The sequence below is a fragment of the Tyto alba genome, unplaced genomic scaffold, assembly GCF_018691265.1.
Source record: "Tyto alba isolate M040663 unplaced genomic scaffold, T.alba_DEE_v4.0 Super-Scaffold_22, whole genome shotgun sequence".
NCBI lineage: Eukaryota > Metazoa > Chordata > Aves > Strigiformes > Tytonidae > Tyto > Tyto alba.
This window is the reverse complement of record NW_024881296.1, coordinates 37,496,964-37,508,966: the sequence shown is the minus strand read 5'-3', so window position 1 is coordinate 37,508,966 and position 12,003 is coordinate 37,496,964.

Here is a 12,003-nt window from a genome sequence, read left to right as displayed (position 1 = left end):
TAACCCTCCAATTTCTTCTGGTACCCTCACACAGAGGTAGACACATTCAGACAAATCTTGGTATTTCTGCTACAAATATTTCTGTACCTATGGTCTGAATGGCGAAGTAGAGCTACATTTTGCAATTATTATGGTTTATTCCAGTCATTGGGCCTTTTGCTGGTATATGAATACTTAAAACTACAGGACATAAACCAGACATGTACAGGCTTTCAGTTCTGTTTCAATTTTTACCTGACTGGCTTATACTTCCCCTGTTATGGAGGCCTGTGAAAAAATTTAAAGATGGAAACATGAACATGAAACAAGTCACCACAGCCAAGAAAGTTAAAATGCTGGAAGACATTTCTTGAGCATAAATAATTCTGGATTCCATTTCATAATTTTCCAACGCAACTACTTTGTTCCTGAAGTATAAAAACAGAAAGACACTTGTGTTTTTATGCAGATAGCTAATTTGGAAAATGAAATTATTAGTATCCCTTGGCAGCAGATCAGCTGCCACTGTGTGTATAAAGCAGTTGTTCAACACTGACCAAGTCCCCAGGAGTCTGCCTGGGGAAGTGGACCGCAGTCTTAGTGCTGAGCAGAGGGTGGATTCCATGGGAGCAGATCTTTTGGCTCTTTCAAAGCTGCTATTGTGATCGGTGAAGCAATTGCCATCAAAAAGAGGTAAGTATACTAGAGGCACTCATGTGTGGAGGAAGAGGGAGATGGTCATTACCCAGTGTCCTGGACCATGTAGCATTACTTCCCCTTTCCCTCCAATGAAATGTCTGGTTCGGACCCTGTTTTCTGCAATAATTAAATAATTTAAACACTGCTTTTGGTAGAAAATATGTATACCGGTCTCTCTCCAACTCAACTTTCTTAAGCTGTCCTTTAGCAAGTTGACAATACAGTCTTTTCCTCAACCCCAATACTTTCATTATTGTTCTGTAGATATGAAAAACAGTGATTAAAAGGCCATTTAAAGACCTCATTCCTGTGTGTCTTAGTTCTAAATCTTCCAAGATGTATAGGAATTTTGTTTATATGAGCTTTAAGGAATGATTTTTTTCTCCTTACCTTGTACTAAAATGCAAACCTGAAGTTCCAGCTATGAACACAAGCCCAAAAATTCAGTGAAACACTAAAAGTATAAGCACTTAAGGTCCCTTTCATCACAAGTCCTTTCCACCTTTGCTCCACCCCATTCTCTACTAGTATTTTCTAGACTGGGTTTTGTCTTACAAATGAAATATTATCTTACAATTATCTTCTCCATTTTTGGAGCCCTTGTGCGTAAGAATTGGATACTAATCCTAACAGCAATAAAGCAGCTTTATCTTAGACTTCAGTACTTTAAAATAAAAGTCATTAATCCATGTTTCCCTCTCTCCCCAGAAGTCAGTATTTCTGCTTGGTCTACCCGTTTGGGGGAAAAAAAAAAAAAAATAGAGATTGCCATGATGTGTTCTGCTGCTATAGTGCAGTTGTTTGTTTATTTTCTACAACAGCATTTCAGATTTTAAATTTCTTGCAGTTACTCCATCCAAAACACTTTTCATGGCCTGCTACAAAAAGGTTTAGCAACAGCTTTCAGTTCCCTTGCTTTAATATCTATTCATCTTCCTACTCCACATTGGGAAAACATGCAGTTTGAAGACACTGTTGTGGGTTAATGAAAGCATTCTGTAAACTTCTGTCCATCAGCTGTTCAGCCTGAAACATTTTCAAATTACCTGTGGATTAAAGGCAGGCAAGTGAGGGTTAAATCTGAATTTGTTTGTTTACTTCTAATTGACTGCCACACTGCAGCTGTGGTGGGACCTCTCACTGTGGGATCAAATAGTGGCTCTTCATCGGTTTTCTTTTTGTTGATGGATATTTTTGTTTTGATTGCAGAATGATATGGCTTGAAAACACTATTCATTCTGTAAAAACAGTTAAGATAGCATTACCATGGGGGATTACAAATTCCAAGATGTGCTTAATTGTAACTTGTGCTGAATCTGAGGTTTCCTTTCTCCATGGAGATTACATTGCTATGTAGATTTTCGGTTTTTCTAATGTTTAGGTTATTAGAACACCGTGGCCTGCAGTGAAAACTCAGACTGCGATTGAATTTCAGGATTTAACTTTACATTTGCAATTATTCAAACAGAGGATTTATTCCTTAAGAATTTCATGAATGAGTGCCTTAGTGCCCTACAGATATGACTGATTTTAATAGAAATGCAATAGAAAACTGAAATAGTTAGGTGCAGAACCTTTTCTTAGTGAAATAAGTAGCTAGAGCCTTTCTGGCAATTGACATTTAGATATGTGAGCCCACAAAAATTATTTTTCTAACGGATTGTAAATGTTAAATATGTAGAAAAACCTCAGATATACATAACAGCTCTTGAAAATATGGCCTCTTGAATTTAAATGCAATGCAACTTCTAGCATCTGACTTTTATATTGGTTCCCATGGGATAAGGCAAGGAGTATATTCTTTATACAAGAGGGTGTGTATATAAATATACATCTCCCGTCTTTCCCTTCAATCATGCAAGGGTGTGCTGTAGTCCACTACATGGACGCATGTTCAACATGTACACTTTCAACACCACGTAACTGTTTATGAAGGAGAAGAGGCAGCAACAGGAGGAGAGAAGTGAGAATAAAAATGCGTGCTATGAAAAAAGAGATGGAAGGGAAGAAGCAGTGGAAGGTAGAAGGTGGCTACGTCTGACCTGGGAGTCAGAAGCGCTTTGGTTGCAGGTATGCAGGTATGTCCTGCCCACACATCAGCTCCACAGTGAGCGTGCCAGTCCTCTCTGGCTGTGGTTTCCACATACTGTACTCCAACAGGTCCCCAGTCACAAGAACCTGGGTCCCCAAAACACAGCACAGCGAGCCCTTGCAAGCAAGAGAGAATGCTGAACATAATATGCAAGGCAGAAGTTGTAGCTACACGAGTATTGCTGTTGGCAAGAGGGCTCTGATGTGCGCGCTGGGAATGGTGGCAGTAGCTAGGACATCACATCTGTTACCTGAATTGTGCAAAGTAATTCTTGCTAAATGGTTGTGCTCTTTTTCTTTTAATTAACGATGTTTGTGGCTTGCTGAAAAGCTCTATGACTGATGCATAGGAATGAGGTGTTACTGGAGCTGTCTGCTTGACTTTACTAATTTATCCTATGTGTATAGAGTACACTACAGGGTTATGTAAGGCTTAGGTCCTGAGTTAGACTTTTTGACAGTGTCCTTAGATCACAGTTTGTCATAGCCATTAACGTCACTTTTCTACAGTGCATATTCAGGACAATTGATCAACACTCTTTTGCTAATGCTCTCACAGGACCTCTTAAGTTGAGGGCTGAACCTTACCCGCAATCTTAGATTACATGCATAATGGAGTATTTAAGACCACTGGAAACCTTTTGTACATTCCTCATGTTTGTCTTTTATCTTCTTTTCCGAAGCACACCCTTCCGTTCTGGGGTTTATTGAATTTCACTCCACAAGAGCAACTACATCTTTCAGAGAGTAAAAATTTGCTGTTCAATTTCAGATTGTGAATAAAACTGAGAAGGGGAAAAAAGGTTTATCTCTTTGAGAAGAATTCACCTTGATAAAAAAAAAATATCTCCACAATATTTTTTTTTTTTAGCTTCCTCAGAGGTGTGCTGCATTGTGTGATTAAGCAGAGTTCAGCCAGTGCTAGTTTATGTACAGCTGCACCAATACTAGGCTCTGATCTCTGACTGCCTAAGAACTGGATCTGGCAAATTTGAGTAATCACAGGAAGGGTAAGAAATCTTGAGGGACTGTCTGAAATGTATGAAATGTGGAAAGATTGGGTTTGGGAAAAAAAAAAAAGGTTTTATACAAGTAGGTAAAATAACACTATCTGTCCATAGCTGTGAGTTTTCCTGAGTGTCTGAAAAGCTTGATTTTCAGAGGGGGAGATATTCTGAAATCAATGACATTAAATTAATTAACAAAAAATTTAGCCTGCAGGTAAATTTGTAGTTATTACCTATCAAATTAGAATGATTTCCTAAAACATGAAGAAGGCAGCACATTACATAGGGTGTTTAAAACAATGTAAGAAAAAACATCAAAAATAAAAATTGAAAGAAAGAAAATTACAAGAAAATCTCTTTGACTAGACCACACTGTCAAAAACCTACCAGGTGCTTGTCTCTGCTTTCCAATAGTGTTTTTTTGGCAATAATAACTTATTTGTTACTCAGAAATCGGTTCTTCTTTTGTTAACTAATGCAGTATAAAAAAATCAGAGGCTTTGGAAAATTTTTTGCTATTCTGGTAACCCTTTATAATTTACAGTTAAATTGATATGAGGCGTTTAGATAGGCCTTATTGGAAGTGGTATTTCTTGGGGCTCAACTGAGTCAGTCTCAAGAGCCTCAGAGAGTTTCCACAATGGAGACGGTTACTCTCTGTTTAACTTTATCTCCAGGGCTGACTGGCTGAAAATTTCATAGTTACTAATTTTCTGGTTTAGATTTGAGTTAGGGTTATTGCATCCACATCAAATGGAAATTATAGCTGCTAATCACATTATGTTCAGTGTTGTTTATCCCAAGATTAGGGCTGTCAAAATATATATTACAATATTAGATTTTGAAGAAGCTGTCTCTAACAGTTGTGATATGTATTAGCAAATGATAAACAGCTCAGATTTTAACTCCCTTGTTGGGGAAGACTTTCCTGGCACAACTGCAAAACCTCATTAGAAGTCAGCACCGAGTTGTGATTTTCAGATTATATGCATGATGTTCACTGCATTTCATATCCTAATACAATATTAGCCTTCCCATATTAGTAATAACTCTTGTCTGAGTTTTACCAAGTTGGAAAACTCATTCAGTTGATTGAAGTTAATTACTGCCAAAAAGAAAAAAGACTTAGACCCTAGTGAGCTTTATTTCAATGTGTAGAGCTGCTTTTGGAGTTGCACACCTGAATCCCTTCATTCTGGACTCTTTGGGCCATCTCTCTTTAGAAATAAGCCAATGGCTGATCTAATGGGACTAAAACCCTAACTATCCTATTCATATTGGCAAGACGTCTTTTGGGGTAAAATATTTTTCAGTGCAAGCAAATAAAATTGATCTTTAGTACATAAAGATAAAGTACTTCCTTTGCCTTCCCGACTGTACAGTCAATGTTCAGATGAGAGTGTGCAATTTATAATCTTAATCAATATGTACCTCAGTTTCTTGTAAACAGCTTTGAGATGAAAGAACTCGCTGTGTCTGTTTATACTCTGTAATAGTTACCAGTGTGGCATCATTCTATCATACTCTTTCCAAAGGCTGCATAAGGAAGATTTGGGAGGGAGAAACCCAAAAAAACTGAAATCAAGCCAAACAACAAGCTGTAGATGACCCCATTTGAATCAGCATAGCTTATCTTCCTATGAGCTCTGTCACTGCCGAGAAAGTGCAACTTGTCTACCTCCCTTTCAGTAGTTGTAGACTCAGTCTTTCAGACAATATGTATCATTCTGGAGGATTTCCATAAAATCCACCTTGCCAAAATGTCAAAAGAACCAATGAAAGGTGAGCAGTGAGTCAACACATCTCAAAGCGACTCACCTGCTGCGTAACTCAGCAAAAAGCAGCACTGGTTGTGCTCAGCTTCCCATATTGTTTGGACATCAGAAAAGATAATGAAGAAACCAGCTGGGGAGAAATTGCTGTTGCTCATCCTAGAGATGGGAGAGTTGTTTTCTCATTCGCTTTTTAAGATATGAATGGATAGATTATTTTTTTGGTGACAATGCTATTCACCTTTTAGGGACCTGGCTTAAATGTGGGAAAGGTGTTGGTTTTGTTTAAGTTTACTGGGAATTTAAAAATCAAAGAAGCACTTTAAATTTAGAGAACGGTATCACCAAGCAACATTTTTAGTGGGGTGTCGCTATTTTCAAAAACATCCAATGTATTTCCAGTATTAAGTATTTTCCAGAGAATTTTTAAGTAGGGAAAATAAGTAGTGCCAAGTACATTATTTTTTGCAATCATTTCAGGGGAGAAAAATATCCCCCCTTATTTCCTGAACCACTGTGAGGCACCAGCAGAAAGCTACTTCACTGTGTAAAATCTATTGAGGCTGTGCAGCACTCAAAATTCAAACTGATGTTGGACTCTCTTTGATAATAAAGCTGTGATTGTATGCATCAGCAGCACTGGCATTTGGGATTCCTAAAGCTGTTCCCATAGTGTTTGTTTAATCTTTCATAACCACATACCGGGCATCTGCAGACAATTTACCCTTGATAAAAAATGATCACTAATCAGAGGGGTTTCTGCAAAGAAACTAAAATTAAATGTTCGGTGTCTGTAACTGAAATAATAAGTGAAGTCAACTGCTAAAATGGACCAAAACAAAAAGGATTGGGAGCATATCAAGGGAGATTACATGTGGGACATGATGGCCAGTTACAGAGCATGGGGCTTTGTGTTTTATGACCTGTTTATTCTGTCTCTGGATGCCAGCATCTCCATTTTTTTCTCTGTGGACCAAGCGCCTAGCCGGTGAAAGATGTTGCATAAACTGCTGTGAGTGGGGACGGCAGATGATTTCAGGTTCAGGTAGGGTAAAAGTTAAAAAGTTGTAAACAGAGCAGCGAGTAAAGCAGAGGGTTCAACATTGCGAAATGTTCATCCCGGTCCTGGGGAGCCAGTGCAAAATGTTTTCTGTTACCATTTAGAAATGTAACCTCACAAGGCCGAGAAACAAGGAGGTAAGAGTCCCTCTAGATGCTGTGATCTCTTGCCAGCACTCACCCTGCCTCCTAGCTGGACCTGAATAGAAGAGCACTACTGAAAACAAGAAGCTTCTGATAACCTTATGATAACTATAGTGTCGTCATATTGTATGGGCCTGAGGGACTTCCCCTTGCAGGACACAAGTAGGAGTGCCACAGACAAAACTCAGAGACTTGTCTTCACGGCACACTTCCAGCCAAGGCAAATGTTGGTTTAGTGCTCTTAGTCTCTAATCTACCTTCTCAGAAACATGACATTGTGTCCTTTTTTTCTCTCCTCTCAATGATTTGCCTGCAAACGGAACAAGCCTTGGCACTGGCCAGGTCTCAGGGTACAGGACTTTTCTAGCACAGGAGCTACAGAGTCCCTGTCGTGGGTTTTTGCCAGGGAGGGGCTGACTTTAGGACCTTTTTGGTTTACCATAGTGGACTTTGTAATTATCAGCTGTGTGAGCTTATATAAACCCAGCTGTTGCAGCACTTGAATTAAAAACAAATGCAAACCACCTGCTGTTCTGCAGCCTGAAGTGTGAAGATCGCTCTGGCTTTTGTCGTCCAGTGTTCAAAGCGAGAGGGTGTTGCTGCGGCTTCTGAAGGACTCACAGCTGGCGTGGTGACAGTGGCACCCTCTGAGTCATTCCTCTATTTGAAAGAAGCAGTGTTGTGGCTTATTTTGGAAAGATGTGGAGTTGTTTGTCCTCAGAGAGCGTGATTCAGGTTTGTCAGACAGAAAAGCTCTTCTCCGCGTGTAAATTTATCTATTATTGAATCTCCTCTGCTTATCATCTCTATTTTCCTAGACCATAATTTTTAGAAGCTGTAGCCCATCAGCTAAATATCTGCTAACAAGCAATGCGGGATCAGATCTTTATTTTTGCCTGAGGTTGAGTAAATTGAGTAAGGGATCTTTAATTACTGGATACTGGTTGAAATACAGGCTCTCACTATTGCTTGCTGATAAAAGCCAGATGCATTTTCATCTGGAGCTCTTCCATATTGTCATCTCTAATGTGAGGGAATCTCTACACAGCTGAAGAGTCCTAAAGAGCTTCCTTTTCTGCAGGGTCACAGGTGGGCTGATGCCCACATTTTAGAGTTGGCTATCCAGTGGGCAGCAGAGTTGTAGTAAAAAGATCACAGTCTGTAAATGGTGACATGCACAGGCAGCTTATCTCTCAAACTGTGCATGTCAAAGCAGTTGTTATTTGGTGAGAAAAGTCCTGTTTTGCTTTTATCTATTAGTCTCCCAAGAAAGCTATCTGATAACAGAGCTAAATTCAGAAGAGTCCATGTCTGTGCTCTTCTTAACATTGTCTTTTTACAGATCACCAGTAGAAAATAAGGAGGGAAAAAAAAAGAAAGCAGAAGAGATTTTACAAGCAAACACTCTTCCTGGGGCCTGTGAATTCATCAGTAAAAGGATGATTTTGTTCCGAGCATTGATAAGTTGTCATTATAATTCTAAGAGCATTTCAACAGCCTTTCACCAGTTATATCTCTGAGAGTCTTGTGACTTGTTCATTGGAAAAACTGTACCACGTGTGGCAGCTGTTCTGCTTTTACAAGATAACGAGGCATCAAAAGATGCCAGGCATCATGCCAGATAACGAAGCCATTAGAGCAAGGCGACCACAGCACTTCTGCCTACACGCCTCTGCCAGTTCCAAAATCGTCAAATGGTCACAGCAGTGAGCAGATCTGCCTCCTGCAAGGGATACCTCTGCTGAAAGCCTGATCTTGGGCTGTGCTGAGATGCGTGAGCCTGGAGTTAGAGGGAGCCATGAACTAACTCGTGTGGTAAAAGGACATTAAAAAACTTCAGGTCAGGCTCAAGTGGTCTAAGTGGGTGAAAAAATAGGTATTCATACAATTAATGATATGTCTATAAGCAGAAGGTTATAAGAAGGTATTTTCTACTACTTCAGTGGTACGTCAGAACTTGCTTATTCACATTTTGCTAGTGTTTAGAATAAATGAAGGTGCCTCAGCCTGATGCCAGCAGAGCATTAACTGCTGGCTTCTGCAGTCAGCTCTCTATATTCTGAAAATGTTTTCTTCTTCCTTATTCTCTTCCCCTCCAATTCCAAGTAAATATTTGGTGAGTGACTTTATATGCCATAATTCAGTATTGGAAATAATTAGATCTATTAATTTGGAGGATAATGTAGTTCATTTGTATTTTTTCCTGTTTTGGGAATCTGCAAAGGGTATTGCAAGTCCAGCTTATTTTGGAGCACTTTAAAGACCAGGTAAAATGAACCTTTGTGACATGGGAGAAGGAGAACTGGGAATGCAAATACCAGCTTGCTTGCATGGGTGCCAGGAGAATGAGAAATAAAGCCTGTAGTCAACCCCCTTGAGACAAGAATGGTGAAAACCCTGACAGCAATCCCTCACTGAGACAATAAAGCTTGCAAGAAAGAAATAGGGCTCCTTTTCCAGAGCAAGAAACTGTAACAGATCTTAAAAGATCTCGTTGGCTTTACTTTCTTCCTGCTTTGCATTACTTTGCTTCAGTCCTGCTCTGTGTTACACAGCTGTGCAGAAGTACTGTACCTTTATAAAAAATGAATTTATTCAGTGGCTTCAACTTTCTTATCTCTGTAAAATGTGTGTACAGCTGTCCCTGTACACAGTGATACATTCATAGAGTACAAGAATAAAGTTACACTTGAGAGAAGAAATTGATTTCAAGTTCAGTAGCTGATGCTGGCACCTGGCCTCCTGCCTAAGAGAGTTTGTTGCTGTGTTTGCAGGGCGAGAGTGTAGGTGATATTACTGACACAGAGCTGGGCTACTCTGATTATCTCAGTGTGAAAATTTTAAATTGGCTTAACTGAGAAACCTAATGCAGTAGATGATGGCTTTTGCATTTATTTTAAAGCTTTAATTTTAGGTTTATGAGCTCTTCATGGGGTTGGGCGTTTTTTTAAGATCAATTTTCTGGGTCTGTAATTTTAAACGCTGCTTTAAATTCCACTTCTGAGTGAAAAGAATTGCGTGGTCCCTGCTTAGCCCAAGCAGACCAAACCTGTTGGGCCACTTAATGAGTGGGTAGATGTTGCCCTGAGTGCAGATGATAGGATCCAGCTCCTCACTGCAGGCATCACCACTTCTACTTAAAGTTAGAACACGCGGTGGCCACAGCCACTCCTTAACTTTCACAAGGTGTGGTTTATAAGACATGTAAGCCTTCGTGCACCTTTTTGGGTGGCAGGGAGGAAGAATGGCCTCGCCCAGAGCTGCCAGCCACCCTTGGGGGAATGCGGAGCGAGGGGCCCTTTCTGCACCCCGAGAAGCCTTGCAGACCTGGGTGCTCTCCCCCCAGCCTTGGTGATGGGTGAGTTTGTCTTCTTCCTGCCTCACCCAGCCAAGGGTGCATTGTCCCCCCCATCCCGGTGGCCTGAGGGGCTACAGAGACCTTGTCCCATGCCAGTCCCTTCGCCCCAGCATTCCCTGAAGGAACAAAAAAAAAAAAAGTTGCATGCCAAGGTTGCTCTTTCGCAGAGCATGTGTTCGCCTGGCTCTCGTCGCCCACGAAGATTATGCAGGCAGACAATACAGATGAAAGAAATCAGCATTAGGATTTGCGATGATCGCTCGCCAACAGCTCTGACACCAATCGCAGCGGTATGCAAGCTGAAAGTGAACGCTGTCAACCTTTTCAGGTTCTGCCTCCCTAGAAAATAACATTCACTACACTCAAAAGCCTGCTAGTTGCCCTCTTTTAGGATCCAGTGTGCTCCAGAGAGGACTGCAAGGACGTCAGTGGAAAGCTGACAGCCCAAACGGTTGCTGTAGATCCATTGGTTTAATGTGTGTATCCCAGTTTTGAAATGTGAGGTAGATGAAGGCTCGAGGTGATTGACATATTTCTTGCATGTGCAGGTTTATGGGTTAGGTTTTCCATTTGCAGACATACTCAGTTTTTGGGCCAGCTGTGGGGTGACCTCCTGGGAAGACCGTGTTCTCCTTGGGGTTTTTCAGAAGCAGGTGAGCAGGTAGCCAGCTCACATTCCTGGGCAATGCATCCCGTGAGGCTTACCCTTGCCGGTTCAGAGGGGTTCAGCTGGAACAGTAACAAGATCACAGTAACTTGCTAACTTTCAGCTCTATTCAGAGCTCAAGTCAACCCCCTCCTCCCACCCCAAACATCCCAACAAATGGAGATCAGACTGGTGCTAAGAAGGGACTGGCAATAAAGAGGGTAACCATTAAAGGCTGAATGTTCTTTTACAGGATAATAATTCATCTGACCAGCCTCTTTATAACAAAGACATCATCCTAAAATTTGAGACTCTGTGCGTGTATGTGTTTCAACATACAGTTACATTAAAAATAAGTGTAGAAGAATGCAAACACTAGACAAACTTTAAATAATAGCCAGGGCCGGAGCAGCAGAATGAGGGACCACCACTGTCTGTTCACAGTGACTGTTCCCTGAAACACTGAGTCAAAAAAACTAACCCAAGCCTCTTTTCATGCAGCTGCATTGTATATGAAAAAGGATGAAATGGCAACTGTGTGTTTTGGTGTTGAGTAAATCTTACAATAGTTAATCTTATTTAGCTTGTCTTTCCTTGGAAGCAGAGGATACATGCCACTGATGAAGCAATGAACTTTGGACAAGGCAGGGATATGGGGCAGCAACAGCTGTAGCTGTTCCCAAGGCGTGTCAGGATCCAATTCAGTTTAAATTGAGGCGTGGGAGGACCAAGCAGTGGACCGTGCACAGGAGCTTGTGGCTGACCTCTTGCAGTGGGAGATGTGGATGCCGGGCTCGGAGCGTAGCTACGTGATCAGAGGCAGGGTGAGGGAGCAGCGCTGGAAATAGCTGGTGCCGGGGAGACAGGGGGCTTAACTGCATTGCTCATGTCCGTAAAGGAAGAGGTGATTTCTAATTGCGAAGTTCCCATGAAAATCATGTTCTTGCATTGGGGAGCAGCATCTCATAACATCGTGTGTGCATAGGGAAGCTAACATACGAAGGAAGGATATGTAATCGCTGTTGGGGCTTGACTTTCTTTATAATATTCCTTAAATGCCAGTACTTGCTGTGCTTTCTAAATGTTGATGCAATTTATTGGAGCTTTAAAGAAAGCGTGTGGGTGGCTGATCAGCACGTTTTTTTTGTTGTTGTTTTATATGAAACTATGCTGTTATTCACCAAACAAAAAGGAATGCTCCTGCATGTTTCTACTTTGTTTTAAAAAAACAAAACAAAACAAAACATA